Raw genomic sequence first — 16,578 nt, forward strand, 5'->3', positions numbered from 1 at the left:
GTGTGTGTGTTTCTGCGAGTTCTCGAGACTCCATCCCAAGAAGACATAGGGGCATGTGAATGCCTTTGTGGATGACCTTGTGAAGGCACACTGGGCGTGGGTAATTACTGCCTGCGTGTGAAGTACTGCAGACAAGTTCTCCTCCATCTCGAGAGCACAGGGGAGGCGTGAGTGCCCCATTGACTACTCTTGTGAGAATACACATGCCCGTGTGTAATTTCCACGAGGGGTGTATGGAACACTTAGCCGAATTCTCGGTGGACGGAGAAGCCATAGGGGCGTGTGGGTGCCCCTCTCGGTCGGGCACATGGCGTGGGGAATTTTCATGCGCCCATGTGGATGCATTCAGAGTCACTCAGAGGCTATCCTGAGAGTGTTGTACGGGTGCTCCGGACTGATATTGCCGAGGTTCGCGTGACACAGGCTGTGAACCACACAGAGGTCATGGCGCGTCTTGATATCCTACAATAGATCCTTGAGAGACACACTGCCTCACCATTTATTATGAGATCCAGGACACCTCCGGCACCTCTAGCATCACCATCACCAGATCCACTATCACCATTTGACTTAGCACCAGCAGCAGAAGAGGCGACCAAGCTTGACACCGATGCTTGATGCGTCTTTTCTTTTCTTTGTTTTTCATATTTTCATATTTCATTTCTGTATATTTGTTTGGCTTGTATCGCTCAGAAAGGATCTTCCTTCTGAGTTTATCTTTTATTTTTGTTTCGAATTGAATTTCATTACCTTATCCTTATATACTCGAGTTGGTTTTGTTTTTGTTCATATTCACTAAACCTCCTTGTGTATAGCACAGATGGTCTTGTGAGTATAGAATTTGAGGAACTATTCATGTGCACGGTCTTATGGCCGTGTGTGCTCCACAACCCATTGAGACTCAACTCTCATTGAATATAGCTCTATCAAACTTACCATTCGGAGTTTAGGGGCGTATTGTTTCAATTGCCCACTTCCACATATGCTTTTGATTGATTTATATCCTATTATGCTTTCTTGCATACATTGAGGGCAATATACATCTTAAGTGGGGGGAGGAGTTCATATCACACATGTTTATTACATAAGTTTTGATTGAAATACATGCTCACGTAGCCAATGGCGGTTTTACCTTTAGTTGCAATGATTGTATTTTTCAAGTTTAGGGAAATTTTTTTAACATTGAATGTTCTCATGCTCTAGTTTTTTTACTTTAATTTCTAGGAATTTTTTTGCCCGATTGACAATTGTTGCACTACTTGCTCATTAAACCCTTTTTGGAAACTCAAGTTCGATGTTTAAGGGACTGGTTCGTTTTTGTTTTCTCATGTTAATTTTTGCTAAAAAAATGAAAAATGAAAAGAGAAAACTACTTGTTTAAGTTGTGCATTTTGGGTGGAAAGAGCAACCACCTATGAAGTATGAAGCTACCGTCATAAGTCGGATACTAGTTATGCCCTAATGAGAGAAAGAGTTATCTCATGGGATGAGTGAAAGCTACTGCCTCGGTAGAAAGAGCTACCACCTCGAAAGTGTGAAAGCCACCTTAGCAGCCGCTTTGGAAAGGGCTACCTTAGAGGATGTGTGAAGCTACTACCATCTCTTTATTTTGTGTTGTTCTGTAGATAAATAAGTCCTTTTATACCTAGAACTTTAAGGTGTATAAGCTGGGTCGACTCGAGTGAGTTTACACATACTTATACGATTTTGGGTTTGTTGTCTTTTTTTATTTGAGTTTTTAGCTAGAGCAATGATTTTTCATATGTAGTGTTAAAATTTCCCTTACTTGTAGAATGCTTCGGTTGCATGCTCTGGTGAACCTAAGGCCAAGAAATTTCAATATTTCCTTCTTCTATGCTTCAATGTTTTATTTTTGCTTGAGGACAAGTAAAAGCTTAAGTGTGGGGGAGTTTGATAAGTGTTTGTGTACAAAGAATACAAACTATTCTTTTCTTACAATGAGCATCACTTTTATCAGGTTTTATCGCTTATACTTGTGTTTTTGTGTTCTTTAGCGCATATAGGGTTGTGGAGCTAAAAAGAGAAGAAAGGAGCCAAAGTAGATTGTGAATGCACTATGGTGATGGAATCTTGAAGTGGACACACGAGAAGATGCAAGTTGTCCTCGAAGACATATGAGTGTGTGCCAACCTCCATTATGTTTGGTGGAATATGTAAATTGGAGGGGTACAAAGGCAGTCGCACTTATGTGTTCCGAATTGTGCAATGATAGCAAGATCTTCAACAATGTTATCCCTTATTGAAGAAATGACGCCATCTACTGCATAGACGTGTGCCCGTTTATATTGCCTTGATGAAAAATGTGGATTCGGGAGTGTTTTTAGCGGAGTACTATAGCTAACCTGCAGCAAATAATTGTAGCAATTTAATATAGCAGTTACTTCTCACAGGCCACAGAAAATTAGGTTCCTGCAGATTCACACTGGCGTGTAGAAATTTCACATGCCCGTGTGGATTCCCTATTCCAGCCCTTTATAAAACCGCGACTTGTATTGATTTGGGGATCCTCTTTTCCATCTTTTCTATATCTCTTCCCCAACTTTGGAGAGGCTTGCGGCTAGGGTTTAGAATGGCTTTGGCAAGGTTTTTGGAGTGGTTCTATGGCCTTCGACACCGCGTTCCATCAGAGATAGTTATTGGGGAAGCTTTCATCAGCATCGATTCGGCGAGGTGTGCCCTAGGTTTGACGAGGGAACCTTTGAAGAGGCCGAGGCTACTCCAGAATACCATTGACACGATTACTAAGGGGGTTTTATTCATGGATTGCATCTCTTTAATTTTGACTTAATTGTTGATTGTATTTTGCTCCATGGAGAGCTAAACCCTTAGTGGGTGCTTGAACTTGTAAACCCTAGGACGATATTGTTTCTTTGACCTTTAAGATGCTTTCCTTAATTGATGTTTTTAATTGAGTTCCAATCTTGAATGCTTGTTGTGTTAATTTTCCCCTAGAGTGACACTAGGGTTGAGAATCCATCTTGGTAATCCTTGTGGATGAGTGACACACCATGAGGGTAAGACAATGCTAAATTGGAGAGGATTGAGAGGGTGAGCCGAGAGGTAGCTGAGCGTCCCATTTTTCCACTGGTGTGATTTACCCTACCTCCACGTTCCATGAGTTCTTTGCGGTCACAATAGAGTGAAGTGCTAAGAGACGAACTCCGCTAGGGCTTAGTTGCATGAGCAACAGAGTTAAGTATTTAAGTAATCCTTAGTATCTGGGGCTTATTTGTGATTAGGGATCTTTCGCCTGGACCAAAGGGTTAGATCTATATTAGGGAATAGGGTTTATCACTTGGAATCCCTAGAGCCTAAAGCAACCTAGCACAGTGTGAGGTGTCGAGACAAAGAGATTTCTCCACCGGGGAATAGTATAGGATTAGTCACGGTTGACCTTAAGTTTTGGGACCGTGTGTTTAAGGACATCCACGACTCATTAGACTTTAGTTAGGAGGTATAATGATTGGTATTGCACTTGGAACAATAGTCCTAGGGTGAGAAATGTCCCACTTTCTATCGATTGCCTTTCCTCGCATTTTATTGCACCTCTCTTTCTTATTGTCTTTAGTTCTTTCCATATTGATTTTGTTCACACCACTATTGATTCATATTTATGTTAGTTAAATAGCAATATTTGTGTTTCTCATCACTATTCCCTGTGGATTTAACTACCCACTCACCGGGGTATTATTATTACTTCGACAAACCCATGCACTTGCGGGTCACACATAAGGGGTGTGTCATTACTGTATTTCATGATTAAATATTTGATACGAGCTTTTAGAAAGAATTTTTGAACAAATTTTTTTGAAATATTTTAAGGATTTTTGTATCTTGGTCGTAGTAGCTTTCACGCTCGAAGATCCACACAGAGCGTATGGAATTTCCACACGACGATGTGGATCTCTGCAAACGATTGAATTTCTTGAGTTTATTTGATTGATTCTTTTTCAATTCTGGCATATATGGCTCCCAGAACAGAGAAGGCAGCTGGAAAGAATCCACACTAGTGTTCTCCTGAGCCGGAGAGCATGGAGTTTGTGATTCTTGAGCACCATGCTTGTTTTGAGTGATTGGCGAAGCTTAAGTTCAGCCAATCTTGGTTCCTAAATTTGAGTGCTATGGGAGAGATCCATCTTGTAGATGATATGGCTGATGAGATCGACGAGCTTCTCTCAGTAGGCAGTTGGCTGAGTTTGTTGTCGATCAAGGAGCCGGCTATTTGTATGTTGACACTCGAGGTACTGGTGTCATTCGAGTTTGACTGGTTGTATCTAGTTTTGACAGTATTGACACCATACAGTTCAGTGCTCTTGGTTAGTACCATAATATGATCATCACACAGCTTTCAATTCGACTTCGATTATACGATGAGGTGTTCACAGATACTAAGGTAGTTTGACTCCTCAGCACGTTTACAGAGCACTATATGGCCAGGGATAATACAAGACAAGGGTGTCTAAGGCCATATGTCTTTCACAGCCTGCATACCATTACCTTCACGCTGTTATGAGTAGGTCAGTGAACGGACGTGGTAACAGTATCAGAGTCCTGAGCTGGTAGTAGCTCTCTACTTGTATTTTATGGTACAGAGTCAGCAGATTCACTTGGGTCACATATTGGCCAGGTACTTGCGTCACTAGGGCCAGTATGCTTGAGTGGGGGTGATCTTCGCAGGCCCATACATTACTAAACTTATCATGGGCATGGGTCTATTAGATGCCATTTGAGGGGCCGAGAAGATTATAGTATTGTCGCCTCTCTGCTTGGAGACTATGAGGGTTATGGGAATGATCCAGAGGTACAGAGATGGAGTTTATATGTTGATCATACAACCACTAGAGACAGCTGAGGCAGAGTAGGACGCAGTAGGAGGGTCTCAGACTACGCAGGAGCACAGCAGGTACAAGTGCAGACAGAGGCACCACCCGCAGCACAAGAGCCACCACCAGTCCGGATCTTCTCTCCTACTCGAACCGATGATCATTTTGAGAGGCTTGAGAGTGCTGTGGGGGTGCTACAAAATGACTTGGCTAAGGTTCTCATGATACAGGAAGCGAACCACACTGACGTGATGGCATGTCTTCATATCCTATAGTAGTTACTTGAGAGAGACGTAACCTCGCCATTCATTAGGAGACCTAGAGCTCCACCGACTGCACCAGCATCCCCACCACCATCATCACCAGCACCTGCAGCACCAGCATCATCAGTAGCAGCAGCTGAGCCGACCGAGCAGGACAACGATGCTTGAGGAATCTTACTTTTAGTTGTTCTTATTTTTCGTATTTTATTTCTGCAATGTTTTGGACTTGTACTACTAAGAAAGGATTTTCCTTCTGAGTTTATCTTTTATGTTCAATTGCTTTGAGATGTATTTCATTTCTATATCTTTATAGACTCAATTTTATTTTTGTTGAGCTTCATTGAACCCCCTTGTGTATACGTGCAGATGTTCTTGTGAGTCTGGAAATTGAGGATTAGTCATGGAGACGGTCACATGGCCGTGTGTCCTCCACAACCCGTTGGAACTCAACTCTTAATGAATATAGCTCCATCAAATGTACCATTAGGAGTTCAAGGGAGTATTATTTCAATTTCCCATCTCCACATATGTTTTGATTGTTATACATTTTATTGTGCTTCCATGAGTACATTGAGGGCAATCTACATCTTATGCTTTTATTTTACATGCTCATGTTACCAATGGTGGTTCACCTTAGTTGCAATGGTTGCATTCTTAGGTTTAGGAGAATTTTTAACATTAAATGTTCTCATGCTCTAGTTTTTACTTGAATTTTTACCCGATTGACACTTGTTGCACTACTCACTCATTAAACCTTATGGAAACTCAAATTCAATATTTAAAGGGACTAGTTTAGTTGTTTCTTGTTATAATTTCTTAAAAAAAAATGGTTGAATGAAAAAAATATATATAGTTAGTTATGTTGGTTTTGTTGGTGCATTGGGGGTGGAAAGAGCTACCACCTATGAAGTATGAAGCTAGTGTTATAAGTCGGATACTAGTTATGCCCTAATGAGAGAAAGAGCTATCTCATGTAATGAGTGAAAGCTACTACCACGGTAGAAAGAACTACTACCTCGAAAGTGTGAAAGCCACCTTAGCGGCCATTTCGGAAAGGGCTACCTTAAAGGATGTATGAAGCTACTGCCTTCCCTTTTCTTATTGTACATAAATAAGTCCCTCTTACTTAGAGCTTTGAGGAATATATGTTGGGTTGACTTGAGTGAGTTTACACACACTTACAAGATATTAGGTTGTTGTTCTTTTTTATTCAAGTTTTTAGCTAGAGCATTGATTTTTCTTATTTGGTGTTGAAATTTTTCCTTACTTGTAGAATGCTCCCTTGCATGCTTATGGTGAACCTAAGGCCAAGCACTTTCAATTTTCCTTCTTATATGCTTTAATGTTTTATTTTTGCTTGAGGACAAGCAAAAGCCTAAGCGTGGGGGAGTTTGATTAGTGCTTGTGAATTAGTAATATGAAGTATTCTTTTCTTACATTGAGCATGACTTTTCTTAAATTTTATCACTCATGCATGTGTATTTGTGTTCTTTTATGCATGTAATGTTGTGGAGACAATTGCAGAAGAAATGGACCAAAAGTAGATCATGGATGCAATTTGTTAATGAAGTCTTGGAGTGAACAAACGTGAAGACACAAGTTGTGATCAAACATATGTGATGTGTTAGTCATGGTACTCTTTCACTTTCTCTTTGTAGCGCACTAAGTTTTCATATGCCATCATTTGCCATTCATCTAGATCATTTAATTGGAGTTTTCCTTGTGGGCAACTAGGTAAGGATCAAAATTTAATTGCTTTATGGCCATTAAGCTCTATGCTCCAATTCAACGGGCAAGTAAAACGCCTTTCTATAGACCAATTTGTAGGGTATTGCTCCAATATGCATTTTTTAAGCTATTCTATAGGCCTAGAGTGCATCATCAAGCTGATCTGCCTAATGTTTTTGGTGATAACTTACCATTTTCTCTAAGATTCACTTCAATTCCCGATTATATACTTCAACTTGACCGCTAGTTTGGGGGTGATATGGAGTCAAAGTTTGATGAGACACCCTGTACAGTTTTAAGACCTTTTCAAACTGAGAGTTACATAAATGAGTCCCTCGGTCACTTATGATCACCCTTGGCGTGCCGAACTGCGAGAACATTTTTTTTTAGAAAATTTACCACCACTCTTACATCACAAGACAGAAATACTTGTGCTTCCAGCCACTTGGAAACATAATCAACTGCCACTAAAATAAACTTATTACCTTGGGATCTAGGGAATGGGTCTATGAAGTCGATCCTTCACACATCAAACACTTCGTAAGCTTGGTTCCAGTTTTGCGGCGTATCTTCCCTTTTTGAAATATTACCAGTTCTCTAACACCTATCATAGTGTTACACAAAATGTCTGTGCGTCTTGGAATATAGTAGGCCAGTAGAACCGCGTATCCAGGATCTTCTTAGTCATCCTGTTTCCACTGTAATATCCCCTGGTCAGGCCTAAATGGCAGTATCTCGTAATGCCATGCCCCTCCTCTCGAGAGAAACATCTTCTAACAACTTGGTTTGAACAAATTTTGAAAAGATAGGGGTCTTCCCAGATATAGTACTTCAGATCGGCAAAGAATTTTTTTCTTTGTTGACATGTGAGCAACTTTGGGAAAGTTTTCATTACCAGATAATTTGTAGGGTTGACAAACCATGGGGTTTCTTCTTCCTCCACTACTTGAATGCTACACAACTTCTCTCCTGGGAATGTATCAGGTGGTCTGCAGCTAAATTCTCTGACCCTTTCTTTTCTTTTATTTCTAGATCAAGTTCTTGGAGCAATAGGATCCAACGGATCAGTTGAGGTTTGGCATCTTGTTTGTTCAACAAGTAGTTCAGTGTAGAAGGATTTGTATAAACAATTACTTTGAAAAGCACCAAGTAGGATCAAAATTTGCTAAATGTGAAAACCACTGCAAGTAGTTCCTCCTCAGTGGTGGTGTAGTTCTCTTGGGCATCATTTAAAGTCTTGCTTGCGTAGCAAATAGGATAGAAATGGTTATCCCGTCATTGCCCCAACACTGCCCCAACTACATAATTACTTGCGTCACACATCACTTTAAATGGCAAGCTCCAATTTGGAGAAACTATTATTGGTGCCTCAACAGACTTCTTCTTTAGGCTAAGAAAAGGATTCATGTAATCTCCATTGAACTCAAAAGGAGCATCCTCTTCCAAAAGTTTCATTAGTGGTCTGGCAATTGAAGAAAAGTTCTTGATGAATCTTCTATAGAAACTAGTATGTCCCAAAAAGCTTTTGGATAGCCTTTGTTGAGGTCAGGGGATGTAATTTTTTAATGGTGGAGGCATTCTCCTTGTCTACCTTGATCCCCTTTTAGGAAATCTTGTGTCCAAGCACTATGCCTTCTTTGACCATGAAGTGACATTTTTCCCAACTAAGAACCAGATTGGTTTCCTCACACTGGGCCAAGACTCATTCCAAATTTATGAGGCACAAGCTGAACGAGTCACCAAAGACCAAGAAGTCATCCATAAACACCTCTATAATGTCTTCCACCATGTCTTCGAAGATGGCCATCATACATCTTTAAAAAGTGGTAAGTGCATTGCAAAGCCCAAACGGCATACGATGATAATCAAATATACCATAAGGACAAGTGAAGGTGGTCTTCTCCTGATCTTCTAGAGCAATGAGAATCTGAAAGTACCTAGAGATACGATCCAAGAAACAGTACTAAGAGTGTCCTGCGAGTCGTTCAATCATTTGATCAATGAAAGGCAGTGGAAAATGATCCTTCCTTGTGGCATCACTGAGTTTCCTGTAGTCTATGCAAATCCTTCAACATGTGACGGTTCTGGTAGGAACATGTTCATTTTTCTCATTGGTGATAACTGTTATTCCCCTTTTTTTTTGGCACCACTTGCACTAGACTTACCATGTACTGTCGAAAATGGGGTAGATTATACCTGCATCCAGTAGCTTGATAACCTCATTCTTCACCACCTATTTCATGTTGGCGTTAAGTCTTCATTGGGGTATCACCATGGGTTTGTGATTATCTTCCATGAGAATCTTCTGCATATAGAAAGATTGGCTGATCCCCTTAATATCAGAGATTTTCAAAGCAATTAGGCTTTATGGTTTTTTAGTACACTTAAATATTTATCCTTCTGCTCAGTTGTCAAGTCAGATACATTATTGACTGGGAGCTTGGACCCTTCTTCCAGAAAGCATACTCTAAGTGTCCAGGAAGTGGTTTCAACTCAAGGTCTGGGGGTTCGTCAATAGATGACTTTAGTCTCCCATAATTCTTGAGATTGAACTTCTCAATTTCCCCGTCTTCCCCCTATGATGAGCTACCACTATTCGAATCCTCTTCCATGATCGGAACCTTATCCTCAGCCACATTTGAGTCACTCCCATGCGTATAATCCATCTTTTCGGAACTACTGGGCCTTGTTTGATCTGTCTCTCCCTCAACCAGCTTCATTAACTCTGAAAGGTTATCCAAACTACTTCTTGGCTCTTCACTAACAAATTCGGGTCGACAGTTAGGCCGGTAAGATTCCACCACAGGGTTCATCCCTTTTGATTCCATAACTGCTTGAAGAAATTGTTGACCTTTTTATTCACAAGAGTTGGGGTGGTTGATTCAGTGCAATATTTTTTCTTCCACTGTTCATTGTCAAAAGACATACTATCCAACTCCAACGGTTTGTATTGGCGATGGAGGTATGGATCCTGTGGATAGTAGTAGTTAACTCAACTGTTAGTCAAAGCCATGATTAAAAGAAGAGGAAGGAAGTATGCACAAAGATAAGAGTCAACACTTAAAAATTTAAAAGATATTAAGGAAAGAAGTAAGAAAATGAAGATATATGTACACAAAATAATAAACAAAAAAACAAGATAAACACATAAACAAACAATGGTCAAATCAACAAGCTCTAAGTTTTTCAAGTATTCCTCGTGGCTCTCCATCAGCGGCCAAAAATTTGGGTGCGATCCGTAAGTGCATGGATCATCAAGTAATACCTCTCGTGCAAGCACAAAAGGGTCATATTCCCTTGGGCCCAAGAAGCTACTCTTACTTCCGCTTTGCATGTTGTTTGACCTACAACTTCGAGTGGTGCAATGAAATTACAAATTAATAAATAAAACTTTACTAGAATATCTACTGTGAAGCCAACTTACGAGTGATAATCAAGGAGGGAAAGTGTTCATAGATGAGGTTCCCCTTGGGGCTACTAAAGTGCAAGAGATGATATAACTATCATGCAATTGGTAGTTTGGATGGAGAAAATCCTAAGTTAGGTCAACCCGATGGTCACCGCAATAATCCCATAATCTGCTATGAAAACTAATATGAAATTTCTTTTACCCAAATCTTCCTATGATTGCAATGAGGGTGGTGTATTTCTCAATTTAGGGTCAAAACACAAACTAGGAACAACACGAAAGTTGGAGGGGTACAAAATAGCCGATGGTCATGGCGTATTCGTACATGTATCCCTTCCTAGCATGGTGTGTCTAATATAAGGGTGATGGTCATGCAACCTAGCATAACCTAGAAATTGATAAATGACACACCCCTTGCATGTCTGTACCGTAAGTGCATTGGTTGTCGAAGTAATAAAGTACCCCGGTGAGTAGATAGTCATATCCACAGGGAATAGTGCTCGAAAACACAAGTATTACTATTGTTTCAAGTGCAAGACTAATCATTATGCCTCCTAACTGATGTTTAATGAATCATGGAAATCCTAAAACACACGGTCTCAAACATAAGTTTAACCATGACTAACCCTACACTATGCCCCAGCGGAAAGGAATACTCTCGACACCTCACACTGTGTGGAGTTGCATAAAGCTCTATGGACTCCAACTGATAAAACCCATTCCCTAATATAGATCTAATCCTTTGGTCCAGGTGAAAGACCCCTAGTCACAATTAAGCCCCAGCACTAAGGATTACTTCAACGCTTTTACTCTATTGCTTGCTAAATATGCCCCTGCTGGATTTTTGTCTCTTAGCACTTCACTCTATCATGATTGCAAAAAACTCTTGGAACATGAAGTTAGGATAAATCACATCGGAAGGGAAAGGGGACGTTCCAGCGCCTCTCAAGTCACCCTCTTGATCCTCTCCAACCATGATTTGTCTAACCCACATGGTGTGTCACACATCCACAAGGATTACCAAGATAAATTCTCAACCCTAGTGTTACTCTAAGGGAAAAATCAATACAACAAGCATTCAAGGTTGGAACTCAATTAAAACATCAATTAAGGAAGCAAAACAAGAGTCAATGAAACAAAATCATCCTAGGGTTTACAATTCTAAGCACCCACTAGGGGTTTAGCTCTCCATAGAGCAAGATAAAATCAATAATGAAATAGAATGTAAAAGCATGCAATCCATGAGAAAAACCACTTTGCGTGTGCGTATCGCAAGTGCACGGGTTATCAAGTAATAACGTACCCTGGTGAGTGGGTAGTCATATCCATAAGGAATAGTGCTCAGAAACACAAGTATTTGCTATTTAACTATAGTAAAGAAGATTCAAGATTAGTGTGAACAATATCAATGTAAATAGAAATAAAGTAAAGAAGAAAGAGACGCAATAGAAAAGTAGGAGAGACAATCGATAGAAAATGGGGCACCCAGATATTGCTCACCCAAGGACTGTTGTTTCAAGTGCAAGACCAATCATTATGTCTCCTAACTGATGTCTAATGAGTAGTGGAAATCCTAAGACACATACCTATGGTTAACCATGACTAACCCATACACTATGCCCCAGCGAAAAAGGATACTCTTGACGCCTCACACTGTGTGGAGTTGCATGAAGATTTTGGGACTCCAAATGATAAACCCTATTCCCTAATATAGATCTAACCCTTTGGTCCAGGCGAAAGACCCCTAGCCACGATTAAGCCCCAGCACTAAAGATTACTTCAACACTTCACTCTATTGCTTGCACAACTAAGCCCCATCGGAGTCCGTCTCCTAGCACTTCACTCTATCATGACTGCAAAGAAGTCTTGGAATGTGGAGGTAGGATAAATCACATCGGAAGGGAAATGGGACGTTCCGCTACCTCTCGACTCACCCTCTCGACCCTCTCCAACCTAGGTTTGTCTAACCCTCATGGTGTCTCACTCATCCACATAGATTGCCAAGATAGATTCTCAAGCCTAGCATCACTCTAATGGAAAATCAACTCAACAAGCATTCTGGGTTGGAACTCAATTAAAAACATTAATTAAAGAAACATAATGAAAGGTTGATGAAACAAAATCATCCTAGGGTTTACAAGTCCAAGCACCCACTAAGGGTTTAACTCTCCATGGAGCAAGATAAGTAAAATCATGCAATCCATAAGTAAAACCCCCTTGTAGTTTGTAACGATGGTCTTGTGGGGTAGCTTATCTTCACCAAAGGTTCCTTCGTCAAGCCTAGGGCACACCTCACGTAATCGATGGCGATGAAAGCTTCCTCAATAACTATCTTCCAAGGAATGCGGTGTCGAAGGCCGTAGAACCACTGCAAAAAACCTAGGTAATGTCTCTCAAACCCTAGTCGTGAGCATCTCCAAAGATGGGAGAAAAGATGAGAAAAGGATCCCTCAAAACGTCTGAAATCATGGTTTAAATAGGGGCTGAAATCGGACATCCACACGGGCTTGTGGAATTTCGTGAATTGAATTTTTGTGAGTGTGAGCATGTAAGTACTCATGCAATTTTATTACGGAATTTGCTATAGTAACTCGCACTACTCTCAAAAATGCTCCCAAATCCACACTTTTCATCGAGGCCACATGAATGGGCACACATTCATGTGGTAGATCGTGTCGCTTCTTCATGTAAACCTTATTAACAGAGATCTTGCTACCATTGCATAAGTCGGAACACATGAATGTGACTGCCTTTGTGCCTCTTCAATTTGCATGTTCGCTCGAGCACAGTGGAGGTTGCCACACAATCACATGTCTTTGTGCATGATAAGTGCTTGAGTAGGTATATTTTTATATATGTTTTACATGCATTGAGCATCATTTTTACCATGGTTTGTATCTCATATTGTGTATTTGATGTTCTTTTATGCATATAGGTTGTGAATGCCTTGAAGAGTAAAAAGGAAGCAAAGATAGGCTATAAAGACACAATGTTGGGAGTCCTTGTTCAATCTCAAGGGCCAAGACATGAGAGGAGTTCATTAACGTGAAGATGTGTGCCCGCTTTCCAAGAGGATTCAAGTCAATTCACTAGTTGGAAGGGGCACAAAGGCAGCCACATCTTCATGTTCCTTCTCTTTGTGAAGATTGCAAGACCTTTCAAAGATGTGTCGATGAAGAAAAGTCTTATAGCCTTCCACATGGATGTGTGCCCGGACATGTGGCCTCAAGAGAAGAGTGTTTCGGTTTTGTAGAGTAAATTACTGTAGCAAAATTTTCTTTGTTGATTTCCAGTTAGCAAAGTATCTGTAGCATTACTGTAGCAAATTAAATTGAACTACCCACCAAGGCCAATCATCACGAATTCAAGGGGGTTTTCTATGATTTTTTTGTTGCTTTTTCATTGTATTAATCATTGTCTTGTAACTTGCCCAATAGAGGGCTAAAACCTAGTAGGTACTTGGGCATGTGAACCGTAGGGATCTATTCTTTTTGTATTGATTTGCTTTTATGTTTCTAGTTAATCTGAGTTGATTTGAGTTTTTAATCTTGTGTTACCATTGCTTGCATGTTTTATTGATCCTTGTGGTTGATTGTATATGCATGATTTGTTACTTTGATGAGAGAGAGGTCTCCATTAGAGTTAGAACTTTAAGGTTAAAGAGGGTTGAGAGGATGAGTCATGAGATAGTGGAGCATCCCCTTTCCTTTCCGATTGAGTGTTTCCTATCTCCATATTCCCTAGACTCTATGCAACCATATTTGTTGTGAGCCGTGAGATTGAGAGATTTCTCCGCCGGGACCTTGTAGGGGGTTAGGGATCCTTCACCGGCAATTAGGGTTGGATCTATCTTTAGGAATCGGCTTCACTCTTAGGTGTCCCAAGAGTGTATTGTGGTCATATGGTGTGTGAAGTGTTGAGGTTGAGCGATTTCTCCACTGGGACCTTATAGGGGACTAGTACCGGTGGCTTGGAGGCAAGGACCGGTTATTCTTGGAATGCCTCGACTTATTAGACTCGGCTTAGAAGCATTTAGCAAATCTTGAACTACATGTTAGATCCTAGGGGGAGCATTGCCCGGGTACCTCATCTTTATTGATTGAGATTCTCCCTCCAATTCACTCTTGCATATTCATCTTCGGTATTCATTTCTTTGCACATTAGATCACCACACCTTTCTATTTATCATTAGGCTAGAAAGCAAAGAAGAAGTTAGTATTAGTAACCCTGTTCTCTGTGGATTTGACTACCTGACTCACTGAGTATTTTATTACTTCGACACCCGTGCACTTGCGGTTTACATGCATATTCAGACGTGTCAAGTTTTTGGCGCCATTGCCGGGAACATGATACTAGGAACGCTAGGACTTTGTTGCTCTAGCCACTTATCTTTTTCTTTATTTTGTCTATTCCACACTTTCTTTTTCTTCCATCATTCTCATCGATTTTTATTTTGTTTTTATCTATTTCACTATATCTTCTTCCACCGTTCTATTTTGTTTTATTTTGTATCATTTACTTTTTCTTGCATGGAACTTGAATGATGATTGATACACTTATAGAATTATATTCACAGGTTGATTCTGTCACTAGAAAAATTGATCGACTTGTTAGTGTTTATCAACAATACAATCCATGTCGCACCACATATCATCCAACTCGAAGGAGCTACCCAAATCTCTTATGGGATATTGATGGACAGCAATGGGAAGCACCTCAACAAGAACTTCAATGGGATGAGAAAGTTGAAGAGGATGTACTTAGGTTGGAAAGAGTGTTACCGAGGTTTATTGAAGCAACCGATGCCCATTTCCAAAAATATTGAGGCCACATTAAGTTGTCACGAGATCTCTATCAAAAAAACCTTGACCGTCAATTAGGAGAGATCTTGGACATGCTTTGCTAAGGAAAAAAAGAAGAATTTGAACAAGCAAGGAAAGTGTCTCCGGGACATGATGAGGCCATGAATAACATTGAAGAAGTTTGGCAAATGAAGTACATTGGTGCATAAAAATGAAAAGAAAGAAGTTGAATACAATTTCTGAGATTTTTGTATTGTGTGAATGTAGATTGTGCTCGTGAGCGAGAAAATTTTCAAGGGGATTTGCTAGTGTCATGCTCTTCTCAAGTTGAAAAATATACAAAAAGAAGCAAATCCTAAGGTAATGGAACAAGCATCTCTCTTTTCGGATTGATCAACTCATACAAATGCAAGAAAGAGGTTTTTGGGAAGGGAAAAAGATGTGGGTAGGAGATTGAAGCCATCCAATGACCCACTTGTGCTAAGCTTGGACAATTCCCAACCCAAATTGTTTCCTTGGAAGCCAAAAGTAAGATGGTTAGACTCTCAAATTAATATTCCATCCCGACAACTAGATTTTTGGTTTAAAGGAAGTAGCTATGCAATGTATAGTTGGGAGGAACACACTCTTTTCAAGACTCCATAAGGTAAGGAAGAGGTACATCAAGCTTAGTGACGTAAAACAAGCGCTTCTTGGGAGGCAACCCAAGCTTTTATTTAGTTTTTAGACTTAAAATTTACTTCCTGCAGTAATAAATTCATGAGTGTGTGCCTTGATTAATTTCTAATGTATGCTTGTGTTTTCATGAAATTTTTCGTCGCTGTGAATTATTTTTCATGTGTATGACATGGTTCAGGATGATTTCAATGTTAATTGTCAAAAAATTGGTTTTAATTGGGAGTTTTGGGCCCTCAGTGAACTGTCTGCAGAAATTTTGCAGTTCACGTGGCCGCGTGGAATTACCACGAGGTCATGTCTGATGATCCATGCGGGGAGTGGAAAATTCACACCCCCATGTGCCTATAAGAATGTGAAGGGGCACTATTCATCATCTTCCATTTTCAAAGAACCCTTTCATCTTCCACCCTTCACTCCTATAAATCTCAAGTTTTGATCTCTAAAACCAATTATTTTCAACTCTTTGGAGGATTAGAGGTGATTTGCCGGAGTTTACACCGAGTTTTCTTCTTCGATTTAATCTGGTAAGCTTTTACTCCCTCCCATCCTTTTCATATTCTTCATAACCATTTTCTTGGTATTTTCATGTTATTTGTGTGCTATTTTTCATAGTAGATCATGTTGGACACTTATTGAATGCTTGAAAATGGTTTGTATGCGGCGTAGGAGCCCTACTCCAGTGATTTTGCCAGAGTCGGGCGCCCGCGCGGCCCCCTTGGCCGAGAGCGGCCCCAGCCATGGGCTAGCGCGGTCGCGTGTGCTTGCCGGTGCGCTAGGCACAGGCTATGTGACCGCGTGGCCTTGCACGCGATCGCGTGACGGGCTGGTAGAGGCCAGCATGCGTCCACGCGGGC

The sequence above is a fragment of the Dioscorea cayenensis genome, chromosome 3 (assembly GCF_009730915.1).
Source record: "Dioscorea cayenensis subsp. rotundata cultivar TDr96_F1 chromosome 3, TDr96_F1_v2_PseudoChromosome.rev07_lg8_w22 25.fasta, whole genome shotgun sequence".
In the NCBI taxonomy this organism is placed as follows: domain Eukaryota; kingdom Viridiplantae; phylum Streptophyta; class Magnoliopsida; order Dioscoreales; family Dioscoreaceae; genus Dioscorea; species Dioscorea cayenensis.